This window comes from Lissotriton helveticus, chromosome 3_1 (assembly GCF_964261635.1).
Source record: "Lissotriton helveticus chromosome 3_1, aLisHel1.1, whole genome shotgun sequence".
Lineage (NCBI taxonomy): Eukaryota > Metazoa > Chordata > Amphibia > Caudata > Salamandridae > Lissotriton > Lissotriton helveticus.
The window spans coordinates 1,136,880,413-1,136,898,974 of NC_136061.1; positions in this window are offsets into that span (position 1 = coordinate 1,136,880,413).

Here is an 18,562-nt window from a genome sequence, read left to right on the forward strand (position 1 = left end):
GCTTGAAAGAGGTGTGTTATGGACTATTAATCTGGCTTTTGTCATTAAAATATACAGACCTGTCCTATCCTTCCTATGTTTCTTTCATACCACCAGATTTTGCCAGAGGCTGTTCTCAGTCTGGTACTAGCTGGTTTGCTTTAAGTATTCTCCCCCAACAACAGATTTGATCTAGTATTTAAAGGTAAGCTCATATGTTTGCAATCTCTGCTTCTGAATCGTTTGAGGATCGGGAACACACTAGATGATAAATCTGACACCTGTTTATGTGGGGCTTTCTGATGCCTTTTTCTACCAAGAGGTGGAAGTCCTAGGGTTGTCAGCGCCGGGACACCTCAGCTGAGGTATCTGTGCGCTTTAGAAATCATCATCATGCATTCATTCATTCATCTCCAATTCTCTGTCAAGCTTTCCTGTTTTCAGTCCTCTTGATTCCTCCCTGAGGGACAGTCTTTCTCTTCCATGAGAGATTGGCTGGCTCTTTTGCTTAGCTGCTGTTATTTAAAGGTCCTTGCTCGTACTGCACTGGTGTACAATTTTGTTAGCTTTTCTTTTTCTTTTTTTTTACTTCTTTCACCCGCTACTGCAAATGGTGTTGGTAATGCTAGATCAGCTGTAGTGCATGGCCGTACTATTTCATCTTCGCATTAGCAACTTAAAAATGCTATACTTAAAATAATGCAGCTACTCCTAAGTTTTAAGATTCAGATCTTGGGTGAAATTCCACAGTGAACACAACCTCTGCCATATCATTTTCTGTTTGAGTTTTGAAGCTTGAGGGTTGAAGTTTGAACTTATTTGTTCTGCTTCACTCCAAAAGGCTCTTAAATTGTTAAACATGAGGAGGCTTCATTATCCGAGTATTTTCAGTTATAATAGCTCTGTCCCTGTGAATTCTCCCCAGACTCTGGGGTTCATCATGGATGCCCCACATCTGTAAGAAACCTTACAAAAATTGCACAAGCCACAAACAATAGTTTATTTTTTGGCATCCCTTGTTTAAATTGAACTGCTTGTGTAATTATTTTGTGTTACTCTCTGGGAAGTTATCACCTCAAGATAGCACACATTTTATATGGTAAGATCTGTTTTGCCTGCAGTTCATAACCACAGTCTTGGGTGGTACCTGCTGCATTGCACAGAAATATTGTTCTGGCCTATTTTCTTCAGATGCCAGGAGAAAGAAAGCACAAATGAGGCATAATCAAACAGCCTTCTCTCGAGTTAAGGTAGCGGTGGGATCAGTCTAAGAAAATCTGAAATTACCTCCTGTATCTTCAAAAACTTACTTTAATTTAAGAGCAAGATACTGGGGTAAGATTAAAAAAAAAAGGGGGTGATGTTTTTTGGAAGTGTGAATAAACCGTAACATAAATAAAAAATGATTATCGTAATATTAAAAATGGTCTATATGTTTCGGCTTCCCAAGCCCTATTGGTTCTATGCCTTCATCAGGACCTTTTTTGGGTTATGCGAGTCCCATACTTTCTGTTAGGCACGCCAGTCTTTTACTCACGTATCCGTGGTCCGTAGTTTATACGTCAGACAAAATATCTCTGGCTTCTTGTAGCCTATACTCTTGTTCTTTTAAGGTGCATTGCCTAATAGGAATCAGTTGTGGTTGGATGCTCCTTCTTTTAGTCACTTAGTCATTGAGAGGACCCCCACCATTTTCTCCTCACCTGTTCTGGTATACTATCATGAGGCAATGCACCTTAGAAGAACAAGAGTATAGGCTACAAGAAGCCAGAGAAACTTTGTCTGATGTACACACTGCGAACCACGGATATGTGAGTAAAAGACTGACCAAAATGAGATCAACATTTTTTGTCAAACTGAAAGTATGGGACTTTTTAATATTACGATAATCATTTTTTACTGATGTCACGGTTTATCCACACTTCCTAAAAACATCAGTATTTTATTTGAAGATAGAGGAGGTAATTTTAGAACTTCCTAGATGGATTCCACCAGTACTTTCCCTCAAGAGGAGGTGGTACTCACCTAGGGAAGCGAGTACCCATGTGCGAAACACAATGATGATGACGCCCAAGCAACAATAACATAGTGGTGAATAACACACACTACTCACGGCTGAAAAGTTTGGTTGAGCGTTGCTGGAATAGAGTGGTTACCCCTGAATCCTCCCAGACCAGCAGGATTCCCTCCCCACTTCTTGATTGAGAATATAATGATATATGGAAGAAGTAATATCCCAAACTTCCATCTCCCCCCGTTTAATATGATTAGCATAATCAACAGCATCATCAGTTAATTTATCAACTTCCCAACACTGATACAATTTTTCCCATGTGACATGGATAGGTTTAGGGAGATGCTCTCACAAATAATAAGATTGCATGTGTAAATGATGGCACAGATTTTATGGCTTTCTCCATTCTGTTGGAATAATACGTTTACATTTTGTCGCCTTTTTGCCTTCCTTTGACCACCATTAACAATTCATCCATTTTTACCTGCACCAAAGTGTTTACTTAATCTTGCCTGACATTCCTTTAAGTGCAAAGTGTCTCTTTAAAAGCTAAGTATTCTAATGCAAGAGTATGTAGGTTCACCATAATTATTTAGTCTTACGCTCACAATCGACATACATAATGTAGTATCAGATTCTTAGGAGTTTAAATATCTTTATTTCTGTCAAATTGTTACATATTACTTTCTCGCACAAACAATAACTGGATCAAATTCGTCATCCTGTGCTTTTTGATTTCATTTGCACTAATTCTGTTTTTGATCCTGCATACATTTTTCATATTTTATGTGAACACTGTTGCTTCTTGAAGGCATTCAAATTAGTAACACAAATCCCTTTAACCTCTAAAGAGGTTTGAATATATTTGAAATTATTTGCAATGACTGTAGATCAAGATTTCATCCATTCAGGTTGTTTGTAGTATGTGCTATAGTGTAGTATAATCAATGTATGTTATTTATGTGTCCTCATTAGATATCGTTATGGAGATGGCATAGTGACCTTTCAAAGGTTATTCTGGTACCAGGTGTGGTACCCATTCGTAAGGTTACGATCCCATCTCCATAACAATAGACTAATCAGGATCCATAATTAACGTATTGAAACAGTTGCTACAATACATTTTTGGTCCTAATTTCTCCATTTTAATTTTTCTATTTGTAAACTGTAAATCAAAGGGAGCTCTATTTCACCCCCTCCTTATCACGTTGCATCTTGATATTAGTGTATTCCAAGTTTGTGAACTAGATTCTGGGCATTAGAGTGGAGTCTTGTCTTGCGGTCTTTTGAAAAAAATGTTTCGAAAAGGTTGGTCTACATTTAGCTGTGTAACTTTCACCATTATCTTCTTTTGGCCTGAGTAGTAAATGTTGCATTATGTTATACTAGAGGCCAAAGCAAATCTTTTGCTATTAATTATTTGTCTTGTAGCTTTCCAAGGTTGTTTCCATCTTAAATGACTAAAGTGGCAATTTTGTGCTTGAACAGGGCACCACTCCTGTCTACATAGAAGCTATACTACCCATCTCTGGGATGTTGGTTCTTGCTCAGAAATCACTTCTGGTGGAAATCGAAACTCTATAGAGAATTTGAAGGTCTGTGTGCGCTCATCAGATTAAGTCCATTATATATGCCATATAGAAATCAAAAATATGAAAGTTGTGACTTGTTAGCTTCCACTACAATCCCTAAGGCTTCTCAGTGACTTATTAGCATTCCATTCACCCCTGCTATTTTCCTTGTGATGGAGGTCTTTGTACTTAGTGGTTTTTCTCTTCCAGCTATTACCATAGTGGGATCTGCTTGTATTCCTAGTGCATACATTTATTCTCCATACTAAAACATGTATTTCTGCATCATCCAAAAAAAGCACTTTATGACAAAAAAATACTTTAGGAAAAGTACTTTTAGAAATGCATAATGGCGGATTCCTCTCCACTAGGCTATGATTTGCAAGTCATTTCTTTTATCATAATCTTACTTCAAAATTATTGACATTTTAACTATACTAAGTTACTTCTTACCTTTAGTGAAGTTGTAAGTGTTGGATTGTAGGAGGTTTTCTGTTATTATATATTGTGAGGGTGAAAGTCTGTATGCAATTGCAATCTTTAAGATATTGAACAGCATACATTCTGAACTCTTAGGAAGAGTATTAGCACCAGAACATGGCTAACAATATAATGTTTGGTTGGTTTTGGTATGTTTCAATTTGTCTGAGTGTCATCTTGGTCTAGTTTAGTGCTGCTGTCCTAATGTGCAACTAAGAGACTCATTACAAGTTCCTAGAAAAAGCTGTAAATAAACTCGAGACTTGGAATCTCAGATTCCAGCAAGATACAAGGGATTAAGTTATTTCCTCGAAATGAGGACTAACACCCGGTCCCTGGAATACTGCGCCCAATTCTCCACGCCCAAATCTGCACATATTTACCACATGCTTGGACAGCTGGTAAATGCGCTGGGTGTCTTTTCTGTGGGCCGTAGGTTGCGGCGGCAGGAGGGCAGAGCAATTTTTCCTTCACAGGAGGATTTCTTCTCTCCCGTGCTGCGCTATGAGGGCTAACATGTGCGGGAATCAGCAGCTGCCACAGCGCTACACAAGGCTCTGGTGTTTCCACACCTGGAATTACCAGGTAAGCAATTGATTAGGTCCGGAATTTGCATACCAGATAAATCTGGACCTAGAGATGCCAGCAAACTCTTAATTGTTGTGAGAAATATCCTACTAGGGGACACCCCTTCATGCAGCTTGTAATGAGGGACTAAATGTGGCGAAGTGCTGTCTAATCTGACTGACTTTTTTGGGGGGTGAGTGGGGTTTTCTTTTTTAATTTTCAAAATTCTGGGTAATATAATGTTCATAGGTTTTCTATGTGTTTGTTTTTTATCATTTCCACTGCTGCTTTTTTTTTTTATTTTAGCTAAAATCAATCCGATAACGAAATCCATGTTTGTGCACGCTTGTCTTGTGATCTAATTTGCAATATCTATTACATCGTGCTCAATAGTCTGTTCTTCTTTGGTCAGTTTCTCACTGACTTACCAGTTTCACTGCATAGCATCCAGGGAATTGCACATAGACAAAAGAACAAATGAGGTTTCGTTTTATTTGAAGCAGGAATTCTCAGGTAGGCAATCAATCCCAGTTTATCACCTGTAAAGTTGAATTTACTCTCTTGAAATTGAACCGTGCTGAAGCATGTCTGTGTTTGTTGTCGAGTATATCTAAAAGATGTCAAGTGGGGCCGAGTGGAACATAAAATATTTTTTTGTCTGGAAATTTTGTTTGATTTTTTTTGCTTGTACAACATACATTTATGCTCAGTTTTATGTAAAATAAGTTGCACCCTTTTCGTCTAGTTAACATGATAGTGGTTCAGTGTCTCTTCACAGAGTTCAGTGTTCCATCCAACGTGATGATTTTATAATGAAGAGCAGGCCAATACAATGACAAATTATATAGACCTATTTATTTGACCTCTGGCTCTATTTGTGCGATATTTGGGAGCAGTGCAAGTCTTTGAAAAAAATGCCCCCGTTTAGTGAACGTTATGTTTTATGCAAAACTTGAATTTTCTTGTCAACCGAGAGTGGCACTCATGACTATCAGTTGGCCTGTATGCCTGTCCAGCTAAAACAACACAAACATTCTTTAATTTCCCTTACATATTTACCAGCTAAATAAATGTCTGCCCTAGCCCTATTGGTAGACATTCCTATGCATTTACACACTACCTTATTGCTAGCATGTTCTTGGGTTATGCCTCAATCTACCCCCCCTCTGGTATTGTAAACCTTATTGATTTTCAGGGAAGACTTTACTATTATACCTTTCATCCATTGTTGAAACGTGGCTATGTCCATTAAATTAAGCTCTTAATCTCTGTGGTGAGCTATACTTGCATAAATAAACATTAGTGATGCAGGTGACTGATTAGGTTAACCCAAATCCTTTTCTGTATAATCATTTGTGAAAGAACTTTACAGTGTTGCTAATATGCTAAAGCAGTTTAATCAATAAAGATTCATTTACCTAAGTTTGATCTATGGTTTTTACAGTGCAAACTAGGTTCTTTGCATGTTTGGAGGCACAGAGATGGAGGTTTAAAATGGATAAATATTTTCCTTACTCTATGCCTTGCTGCCCAATTGAGTAAAGTTTGTTGGTGCAAGTGAGAACTATATATTTTAACTAATTCTCATTTAGTGATGAAGGCAACAATAGTCACCCAACAAATGTACGGAGTGCATATCTTTACCTTGACATTAAATCATTAGCTCTGGAATATTTGCACATTGCTTCCTCATTTTCACCTATTCAGCTCCTAATATAATCATAGTTATATATTTTTTAATCTGATATGTATAGCTAAATTTTTAAATGGGAAACATAGTGAATAATAATAACTTTGATACACAAAGTAACTTGTTTGTGTGCATGGAACCATGTTGCATTTCTATATGTGATTTATATGTGTAATAACATTTTTTATAGACACTCAATAAATACCTTTAGTTATGTGTGTGCTGGTTCGGAAAACAACATCCTCTTGTTTGTCTTCAGTATTGTGTCCAGACAGTGGTTTTGTAAAACATATTTCCATAACGTTGCAAGTGATATGCTATGAATGGCTCTGACAAAAGAGCTGCATGACTAACTTGGCACTTTTTCCAATGAATGCCTATGTTTTGGATGAGAAGGGAATGCCTTAGCTGGAAAGACTAGGTAAATAAGGTTTCCTCTTGAGTACAAAAAGGTGTTGGGAAAACTTTTCCTCAGTTCTGATTTGTTGTGTTTTTCCTGTTTCATCTTTTCCTGTCACAGTTGTTTATAGAGATGTATGAAATTCTAAATAATATGGCATCTTTAAAAAAATATTTAACATATTCCCATAGTTCTAGAGAAAAATAAACACATTTAAATATCTGCTGTTTAAACTGTTTACTGTTTGTGCTCGAACATAATTCTTCTTTTGTTCTAAACCATATGTACATTTGTTTGGGGATTCTCATGTATCATACATTGCCATTAAAATATATGAATAAAGTTTAATTTGTTCCGTATGTGTTTGGAGTATAAATAAGCACCTGGTACTTTATAATTGCATATTGGTTATACATAACTTTGATTCATGCTTTTCTAGAAGTATTTTACTACATGGACCGTATAAATAATGTATATAGACATTTGTTCTATTTATAAAATATGATATTTCCTTTAACAAGAAAAAAAACGTGTATAGAGCTAAATCTGGCATAATTCCTTTCTTGTAAACTACTGCTTCTGACCTCTGTAAATAGTATAATATTGCTGAAACTGTTTTTCACAAAATAAGACAGTTATTGGATTTTTGCTCTCTTTAAATGACATTTATTTTAGGCTTGGAAATCATTAAAATATATTATGCCAAAAATAATTTCTTGAGATTTTTAATTTTTCTATTTTTAATCATTTTTATAGTTACAGAACATCAGTTTTATGACTGTATATGACAATAGTGACCAGTGTTAAATGCCATGTTTTTCTTTATTTTGTTGCAGTTTTCTGACAATATAAGCGAAATAAAAACCTAGAACGCTAACTGATTAACAACTGACCTTTAATATGATCATTATTTAACCGTAGTAAACTAGTGTTAAGTATGAAGACCAATTCCCTAAAGTAATTTGTTTTCTTTTGATGCACTACATGTAGGTTACTAAGTGTGCAATGCCGCTTACTGAGTTCTGTAGAAGCCTAGGTGCTGGGATCAGATTTTCCCTCAGTACAATCTCTACTTTAGTTTTAGCTGTTAAAATTAAAAGCGTTCATTTTTAGGTTTAAATAATTTTTTTCAGCATGGAAAAAACACTGGACATAGAAACAATCATCATCTGAAAGAACTCCCTCAGGTTTGATAAAAGATAAACATTGCAGGTGCGTGTCAACAAGACAAGCATTGGCTGGCAGTTTCTTGGCTTTGTCAGTGCTTGTTTTTTTTCTTTTGTTTACTTTTAAGTTATTGATAGAATATAGGAAGCAATGCACAATAATAATAGTTTTAAAACTCCGAGCATATAGACTGCAAATATACAATATTTTCCCACTGTAGTGTCCTATTCTAAACTAAATATGTGAAGAAACCTCAAAGTACTCAGAGTAATTTGTAGGTACAGCATCTGTACTCAACCCTCTGCCATCCATCCTCCTAATCCACACCATCACAATGTATCTTTGCAGATGTGCAAGGTAAGTGCTGGCAGCTTAGTGTTCTGAAAATGCAAAAGCCTTTCCCTCGGTCTCAGTGGGTGTCAGAGTTTAGCTTGAAATGCGAGTGCTTTTTTTGACAGGCCGTTATGACAGACAACATATCAAGGTAACTAAACTGAAGTCGGAGGAAAATGTGGATCCCGAATCGCCATGTCTTTCTTGCTGTCACTTTGTCACTGTTTCCCTCTGTGATTTGACACCAAACTCTGTTAGTGTGTTCCATTATCTGTCCGTTTACTCTCTCAGCCCTATACCACTGACAAAAGATGATGAACTACGTCTCTCTGGACATCCTCCGGTAGGAAGTGCTGAGCCTCTAAATTCAAGTCATTTCCCTCTGAAACAGGCAAAAAGTTTGGTGCCTTAACGTTGATGTCTAGATTTTCTAAATTACTGTCAAGATTAACCATAGATCAGAAGGTGCAGTATTTAAAATGCCTGGGTGTTCTGAAAGACATCTCCCAGTTACTTGATATCGGCACCATGTTCTTCGTCCTCATCGGGACAGCCTCCAAGTCCTTTTCTGTTATTGCCACCAGTCCTTAAATACTCTTGAATTAGTGTTCCAGAGAAAACCATCTCTGTTCTATTCTCCTGGCAGACTCCTGTAGATCCCGCAACATTTTCCTAATCTGAGCCTCTCCACATGTAAAGTAGGCCCCTTACGCTTTTGCCTGATCTTTTATCTCCCTGCAGGATCCCTGCAGTAGCAGGAGGCAACGTCAGAAAAAAATATCTTTTTTGTTCTGTCATGTTCATGATTATTGTCCTAGGGAAGCATTATTTTACTGGTCTGATGGTGAGGAAGTAAAGCTCACTGTTTGCTGTATGTTTGCCATCCACCCTGGGAGTGAGAGCTCTTCATGTTGCTCCTAGTCATTGTCTCCCTGACCCTGTTAGACCTGGCACCATTGGCCTGAGTCTCCCTTCTATTTTTGCTGGTGCCTCGTGTTTTTTTACTGGTGTTAGATGCTTTGGGCACTGTGCCACTGCTGTCCAGTGCCACAGTGCAAGTGCTCCCTATTGTAAATTGGTGTATGGATTAGTGATTCCATGATTGGCTTGTTTGGTTTACTTGCCAGTCCCTAGTACAGTGCACTGAGTCTGCCCAGGGCTTGTAAATCCAAATGCTGCTGGTGGGCTTGCAGCACCGGTTGTGCCACCCACAGAAGCAACCTTGTAAAATGTGTCTAAGGCCTGCCATTGCAGAGCCTGTGTGCAGTCTGGTACTGCCATGCTGACTGGGCAAGTCCAAACAGATAAACAGTTTTCTCAAACGGTTGTTGAGTGCCCCAGCCTCAGCATCTTCTGAGTTAATTCATCAAGAAACCGGTCTTAATTATATATCCGACCTGGCTGCTTTACGTCCCCTACTTTTATGGCGCTCTATCTGGTCTAAGAGCAAAACAGAGTTCACACAGTCCATAATTAAAGACTGTCTAAAATTAGATTACTGTTCCCGCATACCATGGTTAAGTTACATTATTCATTGGTATAACTTGTTATTTGATTTTCATATTTTAGAGGAGTCTGAATACCCAATACCATTTTCTAAAAAAGAGATAAAAGACTCATTTCTGTCATATAAGAGGGGTGAACGAGTTAAACTAATTAGGAACCAAAAGTCATTTTTGTTTTATAGGCAGCTTGAACTTAAAAGTGAGTTTCAGGCATACTTGGTAGATGTGACAAGACTTTCACACCGCTTTGTACTAACACACCTTAGGTTGGGAATTGCCCACCACCTCGTAGCCTTCCCTGTAATGGGAAAAAGCTCTAATGAGAAGTGCCCATGTGACAATATTTCAAAACAGAGCTGCTGCCATTTTATATTATTCTGTACATTTTATGTATTTCTTAGGAAATGTTATCTAAAGCCTATCCCTTTAAAATACAACATCCGACTAACTTCAAATGCCATGAAATTATTATGTTCACTAGAGAGCCCAGATATCTGCTTCTATGTTGCTAATTTTATACTGAAATGTAGAGCTGCTAGAAAATTGATAGTACTGTGAATTTTTGTTTTTTATTGCCAATTTGCATTTATGCATATGTCACTTTATAGCAGATCTGGAATACTCTATGTACTGTACAATCAATTTTAAAGCCCAGATATCTGTTTTGTATGCTGTGAAAGCTATAACGAAATGCAGAGCTTCCAGATAATCGATAGTACTGTGAAATTTTATTTCAAACTGCAACTTTGCACTTATGCATATGCCACTTTATAGCGAATTTGCACAGTTTTCCGAGTACTGTATAAGTGAAATAGATATAGCGACTTTTGCACATCGGGATCTTGGCACATGATAATTATTAGCACTATGCACTTTAGTATAAAGTATTAAATATAATGGTTGTGTTGGTTATTATTACTAAGTGTATAAAACTGTTTACCTTTTGAAGTATTTATTACTTTTGAATTTTTTAACTGTGTTTTGAGTTTAATAATAGGTCCGCATGAAGTTTGATCAGTGAAATTTAACTTACAACAATTGTATAAGTATAGGAGCATGATATATTTGTGCTTATGACGATTCATTTGAAAGAGGAGTAATAACATTTTATATTTTGTATTTTAAGTTGATATTATTGTTCAGCTTATATGGTTGTGTCATACAAACCGAATAAAGCTTTTGAAATGAACTGACTGGGCAAGTGCACACACTTGCCTCTCCCCAAACCTTCCCTTTTCTTCATATCAGACACCCCTGTGGTAGGCCCAAGGGCAGGGTGAATTGTAAGTATAAGGTAGGACATGCCCTGGTGTGTGTGGCATGTCCTAATAGTGAATTACAGCCATTTTCATTTTTCACTATTGCAAGGCTATCTGTTCTCCATAGGCCAGAATGGGCAGTTAGGTTATTACAATTTATAATCCTAACTGCCTCAGGGAACATGGTAGAAATTCGAGTTTAGTATGCTTGAACTCAGAATGATAAAATCAATCTATTAGTGAAGTTGATTTTAACATTCTGTGTTTGAAAATATCACATTTAGAAAGTAGGTATTTTCTTGTCTAACTAACCAAGCCTGCCTCTGCTAGGTTGTGTATTCCTTGTCTGGAATTTGAATGACAGGGCTGGGGTATTCCAAGAGACAGGATGAGCAAGCCCTGTGGTGAATAGAGAGATCTGCATCTAGATGGGAGAGGGGAGTTGCACCTGGGACCTGAATAGGGCTGTGCCTTCCCTCCACTATGCTGGCTCCACCTCCTGTGGTGCGTCTGATTTCTCTGCCCTGCACTGTGAAAGAAGGGAAGAATCATGTCAACAAAGTGCTTCAGGGCTGTGCTTTCCCTCCACAATGCTGGCTCCATCTCCTGTGGGGTGTCTGATGTTTCTGCCCTGCACTGTGAAAGGAAAGAAGGAGTCATGTCAACAGAGTGCTCCAGAACTGGTTTGGACTGGGCAAAGGCCCCTCTGTTCTCAGAGGACAAAGGATTTGGGGGTATAAATATTGGGACCCTGATCCCAAGAAACTAGAGCACTTTTGAACAAACAAGAAGAAACCTTTGCGGAGGAGTGGAACCAGAAGAAACTGAGGAGAGACTATCCCTAAGCTGAAGTGCTGCTTGGGGGATTGGCCTGCAGTGGTTGCCTGACTGCCAAAGAGAGGAGAAAGGGACTTTGTGTACTTTAATACCTTGTAAGGATCTCCAAGGGCTTGGAACAGAGCTTGCCTCCTGCTGAATTCTCAGGGACAACAGACTTCAACCCCCAGCTCCCCAGAGTTCTTTGGAAGTGCCTGCTGCTGTTTTGGGCCTTCTGAGGGACTGTGTGCCGCAAGGAGCTGGAAGGGCAACTCAAGAGGAAGAAGTGTGTCGCTGCTGCTGCCGTCGCATTGTGGATGTCACCGCTGTAGCTGTTGTATAGCACCGTATCGAGACAAGCGTCTCGCAACGAAGAGTAAGCGTGTCGTCGTCGCTGCTGTCGCATCTTGGATGTCGCCGCTGTAGCTGTCGTATTGCACCGCATCAAGAAAAGCGCCTCGCATCCACGGAGAAGCGTGCCGCCGTCGAGCTGCTGCAGTCGCATCTTGAATGTCGCTGCTGTAGTTGTCGCATTGTGCGGAAGCGCCTCGCAACGTCGGAGAAGAGTGTTGCAGCCGAAGCTGTTGTCGTCGTATCGCGGAACAAGGGTGCTGCAGCTGACGCATTGTGTCGAAACTTCTTTCATCATCGGAGAACCGTGCCGCATCTGGTATTCTTCACGTCTTTATTTCTTTGCACCGGAACTTTGCCGCATTTCCATCTCTGCAACACTTTTGTTGTGGAAGCGTAACGCATCGTAAGGTACATTGACTCAAAGTGTCGCATTTTAAGAACTGAACAGAACTAAGCTAAAACTACCATTTTAAGTACAGTATTGTGGATTGTTGTCGTTTATGGTCTTGTGCTAAATGTATATAAGGAATACTTATTTTTGATATAAAACCTGTGTGGTGTCCATCTGTAGTGTTGTCACTTGATTACTGTATGTGGTCACATTTGCTTTACACACTGCCTCTGAGATAAGCCTGTTTGCTTGTGCCAAGCTACCAAGGGGGTGAGCAGGGGTTATTTTAGGAGTGTACCCCCTTACCCTGACTAGAGGCAAGGGTCCCTATTCATCACAAGTACCTACCTGTGCCAACTAGAGACCCCCAAATCTAACAGACCCCTTCTGCCACTATTTCTCTTTTGCCTCAGGTAAGCTTCACCTCTGTTACTTATTGCATTTCCCAACTTTTGGCCTTGGTCTGCCTCGCACTACAACTCTGCCGCCACATCTTCTACTATCAAACTGTGATGTAGGAAGAGAATTTTATTTGAGGGATTAAGGCAAAGACGTTTGCACCACTATTTAAGTACCTCAACTAAGTCCAAAGCGAAGGTGCTAGAGCCAGGAATGTAATCCCTATACAAACCCAACAAGGAAGATAAGGAAACCCTACTCCCTTGACAAACTCGACTTTTAGAAAATGGACAGCACCCTTCGAGATTAAATACACAGTTTATGATAAACGATGTCTCAGTATTTGTTAAGCCACATATAACATTGTCATGTTTGTTTTCCCAATGAATATATAGACAAGAGACTTTGGATCTTCAATTTTCTTTCTTTTATTCAGTTTTTCATTTTCCTTAAAATAATCGCTGATAGCCAAAAAGCCAACGTGTTTCGTCCGTCACCGGACTTCTTCAGGGCTGAATAAACGTATAATTTTCAAATTCACGGATGCTGCATTATTTCGCGTTAAAAAAGTTCATAAAATGTCAAAGGAAAATCCTTTCTTGTATATGGAGTATTGATGGTTCAAGATGACGTCATAAAAAGATGTAGCAACCAGAGGACCTGTTGCTACGCTCGTCGTTGCGGTTTGTTGGCTTACCTTGGCCAATTTAAAATCGTTGCTACATCTTTTTATGACGTCATCTAAGTCCTAGGATTTAAACCCTGTGTTGCCTGTAAGAGATATTTTGCCCATACAAGCCTTCATGTACCATGCATGCACAGATACCCGAGTTAAAGTGAACCACCATTCTCATATTTTTACTGTACATCATGTGTGAAAGGAGTTTTGAGCTCTGCTGGTTTCCTCACAGATAATTTAAGCTTTTCCTGTTCAGTAAAGAGGATTTCAAATTTCACTTTGATTACCGTTTAAAAACAGACAATGTCTGACGCATCTGAAACAGGTCTTTTCAGCCTTTGTGGGACTTGTAGGAAACGAGAAGATTACACTCTGAACACCCTCACAAAGCGTTTGATTGTCTCTTCCCTAATAAAACCAGGGAGTGCAAACCCGGATGCACCTTATCCCCTAAAACCTTAAAAGATAAGAGAAGGAAAACTTAATTTGGCTACAGATGGAGAAATCTAAGAATGCTCCATGGTCTGAAGAAAAGTCTGATGATAATTAAAAAAAAAAAGCATAAACAGCATAAGAAGGTACATTCTTAGGAGATAGATCCTACATCTTTGAGGTCTTTACAATCTGCCTCTAAGATCATCCTATCAAGGTTCAAAAGAAATAAAAAGACTGAAGTCCCATTTCTGAGGAGACAATTCACATTGGGAAGTCAAATCACAAACTGGCATCTGAACTACTGTCCTCATCCGAACCATCAACAACAATACAGTTGAAGGAGTCATTTTCAGCAAAAAGGCATGAAAGGAACTTAACAAGGGGCAACTACTGTGGTAGTGTCAATAGTTACTAAAATATCATCTTTATCGACGATGACAAAACCTCAACTTTCTCATGACGAGGGCAAGAAAACTGTTATCTTTAAAGACTCAAAGTAACCCTACGATTCTGCTTATCTCAGTGAAAAAGGACTACAACTACTCTAATTTCAGAGCATACTTCTCCTAGTAAGGTGTTGCCATACTCTCCAGACCACCTTTTTAAGTCCAAAGTCTCTTAAGAAGGTGGTATGTTTGAGTCAACTTATAACCCTACACAGCTCTATGTGAAATACCAGGACATGGATGATGGCTGTTATGATGATAATCTACCTCAATATTTCTAAAATAGAGGGGCAGAAACCTTTGAATCCAGAGTTCCTTCCAGCAGCATCAAGAACAGGAATGGCACTACAGCAATTTTTCATGATTCTCTGAACCATTACCACTGTGTCAAAGAAAGCAAGTACCTTCACCTGGATCATCACCATCTGCATTGCCGCAAACCCACCCACCACTCCTTGAACACCTACAAGAGTACTAATTTAATTGTCCGCACCACTGCACTCACCAATACTATCACAAGTACTTCAGTCAGGGCAGCTTGACAAAGATGATGGCTATACAGATGATGCGCAGGACGAAGGGGAGCTTCCATCTTTTTCTGCAGGTGATACTGCCCCTGACTGGGATAACTATGATTCTGATGGAAGGGGATACAGCACCAACTCCATCACATGAACCCTAGATGATATACCTGGTTTCAACAGTCTATAAGGCATCCAAAAGATGTGACTTTCCCTTACCAGAGTACCCCGCCTCCCCTCCCAGCTTAGGAAACTGGATGCTCTTGTATAGTTTCAAAGAGCTAACCAGGAAGACGGTCATAGCAATTCCAGTAATAGACCACATATGGTCAGAGGGCCTCAAACAATAAAGATCCAGGCAACAGTTACAGCTGTTTTCCCAACTCTGGATAAGAAATATAAAGTCATTGATTATACTTGGTTATGCCTTTTTGGACGCCCACATACACATTTAATGATAATGCAAGCAGCACAGAGAAAATCTTGCCTGCCAGTGACTCCTTGCTCTGCCTCTCCAGACAGGGAAGAGAACATTAGATAATATTGGCAAGAGGTTCTCCACAATGGCAGCCACTACTACTACAGTATCTTAATGCCTCAGCAATTTTGGCTTGCTGCTATAGGGAAATGTGGATTGGTATGGCACTATAATTTGAGATGCTACCTGAAGATAAAAAATCTGAGGCTTACGCCATCTTACATGAGGGTTAGAGACCCCTTGTGCCATTACAGCATAAAGAAAATTCCCTTCACAAACATCTTTCTTTAACATTTCAGTGATCAAAGATTTTGTGGAAGCCCTTAAGAAGGTGCTCCCTCCAATTACATCACCATCACCTCTCCCGGAATTTAATATTGTTCCTTCCAAATTAATGGATTCCCCATTTGAAGGTATACATAAAACCTCTTTGCATCATGGAAAGTGGCTTTCCTCGTGGCCATCACTTCAGCAGACTGGGTTAGTGAAATTCAGACTTCATGTTCTGAAGAACCATACAGAGTTTTTCATAACAATATAGTGGTGATGAGCACTCATACCAGCTTCCTTCCAAGGGTGGTTTCAGACTTCCACCTTAATCAAAACATCTCATTACCCACTATTTTCCCTAATCCATCTACTCCAGCTGATAGGTCTTTACACTCTCTTTAAGTTAAGAGTTATGATCTACCTAGATAAACCCAATCACAGTAGGAGGTGGAATCACCTCTTTATTAATTATGGCCCAGTGAGAGCAGGGTTTTCTTCATCCAAACAGACTATCTCTAGGTGGATAGTTTCCTGTGTACTCCTTTCATATCAAGTAACCCAAAAAAATCATGAAAATCTACCTAGTTAGACCTAAGGCACATTGTACAAATGGAAATGCTGCAACTACAGCTCTTTTAAGAAATGTACCTATTTCAGAAATATGCAAAGGTGCTACATGGCGGCATGTATATACATTTACTAGACATTATCGTCTAGATTCAGCTTCTAAAACATACTCAAGTAGGACATGTTTCTTTGAGGAGACTTTTTGGGCAATTGTTGGAGCTGTTACTTCAGGCCCGCTTCTTTTGGGATGGACTTGTTGTTCTATTTAGGGCTTATGATTATTGATTAGGATCCCCTGGAAGAGAAAGAAAAGTTGCTTACCTGTAATTTTAGTTCTCTTCTGAAGGATTCCCCATCAAAGCCATGAGCAACCTTCCCACCTATCGGAAAGAAGTCGTCACAGCTCTCAAGAAGTACTTAACCCAGAATTCCTAGTCTACGTACAAATGACCTGACCAGTTACCTGTGAGGCATGGTGGAATATAGGGGGTGCTTAAAGGCACAGTGTCAGTTTTCTTCAGTATTTTCGAATGGCCACCTATTGGCTAACATGTCTCAAATTCCCTTTCCATTTACTTTTAATAAAGGTTTGTGAAAGATTTTCTGAAGTAATTTTTTATTAATGGCATGATATTCTGTGATTAGAAAGCTTTTTAAATTGAAAACTCAATGTAATCAGATAATTTTTATCCTCTATAGCCTGCAGGTATGCACGTGTGTGTGTGTTTATATGTGTGTGTGTATATATATATATATACATATATATATATATATATATATATATAGATATATATATATATTCACTGAAAAAAAACATAGGTTTCACGGACGTTATAGTTAGTTGGACATTTCACTCATACAAAACGATAGAAATTCCCTTGTGATGGTTAGTTGAGCTAACTATAACTCGCGCCCCCGCAATGCACTGCTGATGACGTCACATATTACATGGTCAGTGACATCACTGATGACATCTCAAATTACATCACTGATGAGATCATCCAGTGACTGTGTTTCTAGAAAACGTAAATATGTTTTATATATATATATATATATATGCCAAGGTGTATTGAGGAATGAATGGGTGTATAAGAGACAGAATGGATGATTTAGTAGGTGTGTGACTGACTGTATAAGTGAGTAATTAATTGTGTCTTACTGAATGCATGCGTTAGCGACTGATACAGACACTCACACAGTTTAGGTTGTCAGTTGGTGTGTAAGCGGTTGCATGGGTTGGTTAGCAGCTAAATAAGGATCTATATGGGCTATTGATTGGTTGTCTGAGTATCTGGGTGCTTGAGTGTGTGTAGGTGGGTGGGGGTGTGACTGCATAGATGTGTGAGTGGATAATTCACTGGGTATATGTGTTCAAGACTGTATCTGTGAAGAGCTGTATGGCTGCGTGAGTGTGTGTATGGGTGTGTTGATGAGTGAATGGATGCCTCAGTGGTACATGTGTAAGTAACTGCATACGTGAAAGGCAGTATATCTGCATTTTGGAGTGTAGAATTGATTTCATGTGAGAGTGACTGATTGTGAGACTGCCTGTATGGATCAGTGTGTGCTTGTATTAGTTATTGTATTAGAGTGTAAGTATGTGTTAGTATATGTTTAAGTGAGGTGGTATTTGTATAACTGTACAGGCGAGTAAATGAAAGTGTGATTGATTATTTTCATGACTGACTAGGTGTGTGAATAACTCTATGAATGAGAGGCGGTGTGTGTGTTTCTGTAAAGATATGTTACTGGATATGATGATGCTGTATTAATGTCTGACTGTATGTATGAGTGACTGGATGAATGAGTCGATGTGTGTGTAGACGTACAAATTAGTGAGTGGATATGTACTAACTGGTATTGATGTGTTAATGATTTTGAAAATTATAGTCTGTATTTTAGAGTGGCTGTATCAAGTGTTATATTAGGGTCTGATGAGGTGCATCAGATTTTCATGTGAATGATGTCATCAGTGATGTCATTTCGGATGTCATCATTGATGTCACTGACCATGTCATGAATTATGTAATATGTGATGTCATCAGCAGTGCATTGCGGGGGCGTGAGTTATAGTTAGCTCAACTAACTATAACATGGGAATTTCTTTCGTTTAGTATAGGTGAAATGTCCAACTAACTATAACGCCCCTGAAACCAATGTTTTTTTAAATGCTAATTTATAACTATGACGTCCCTGAATCCTATGGTTTTTTTCAGTGAATTTCAAAGGTTTTCTAATGCT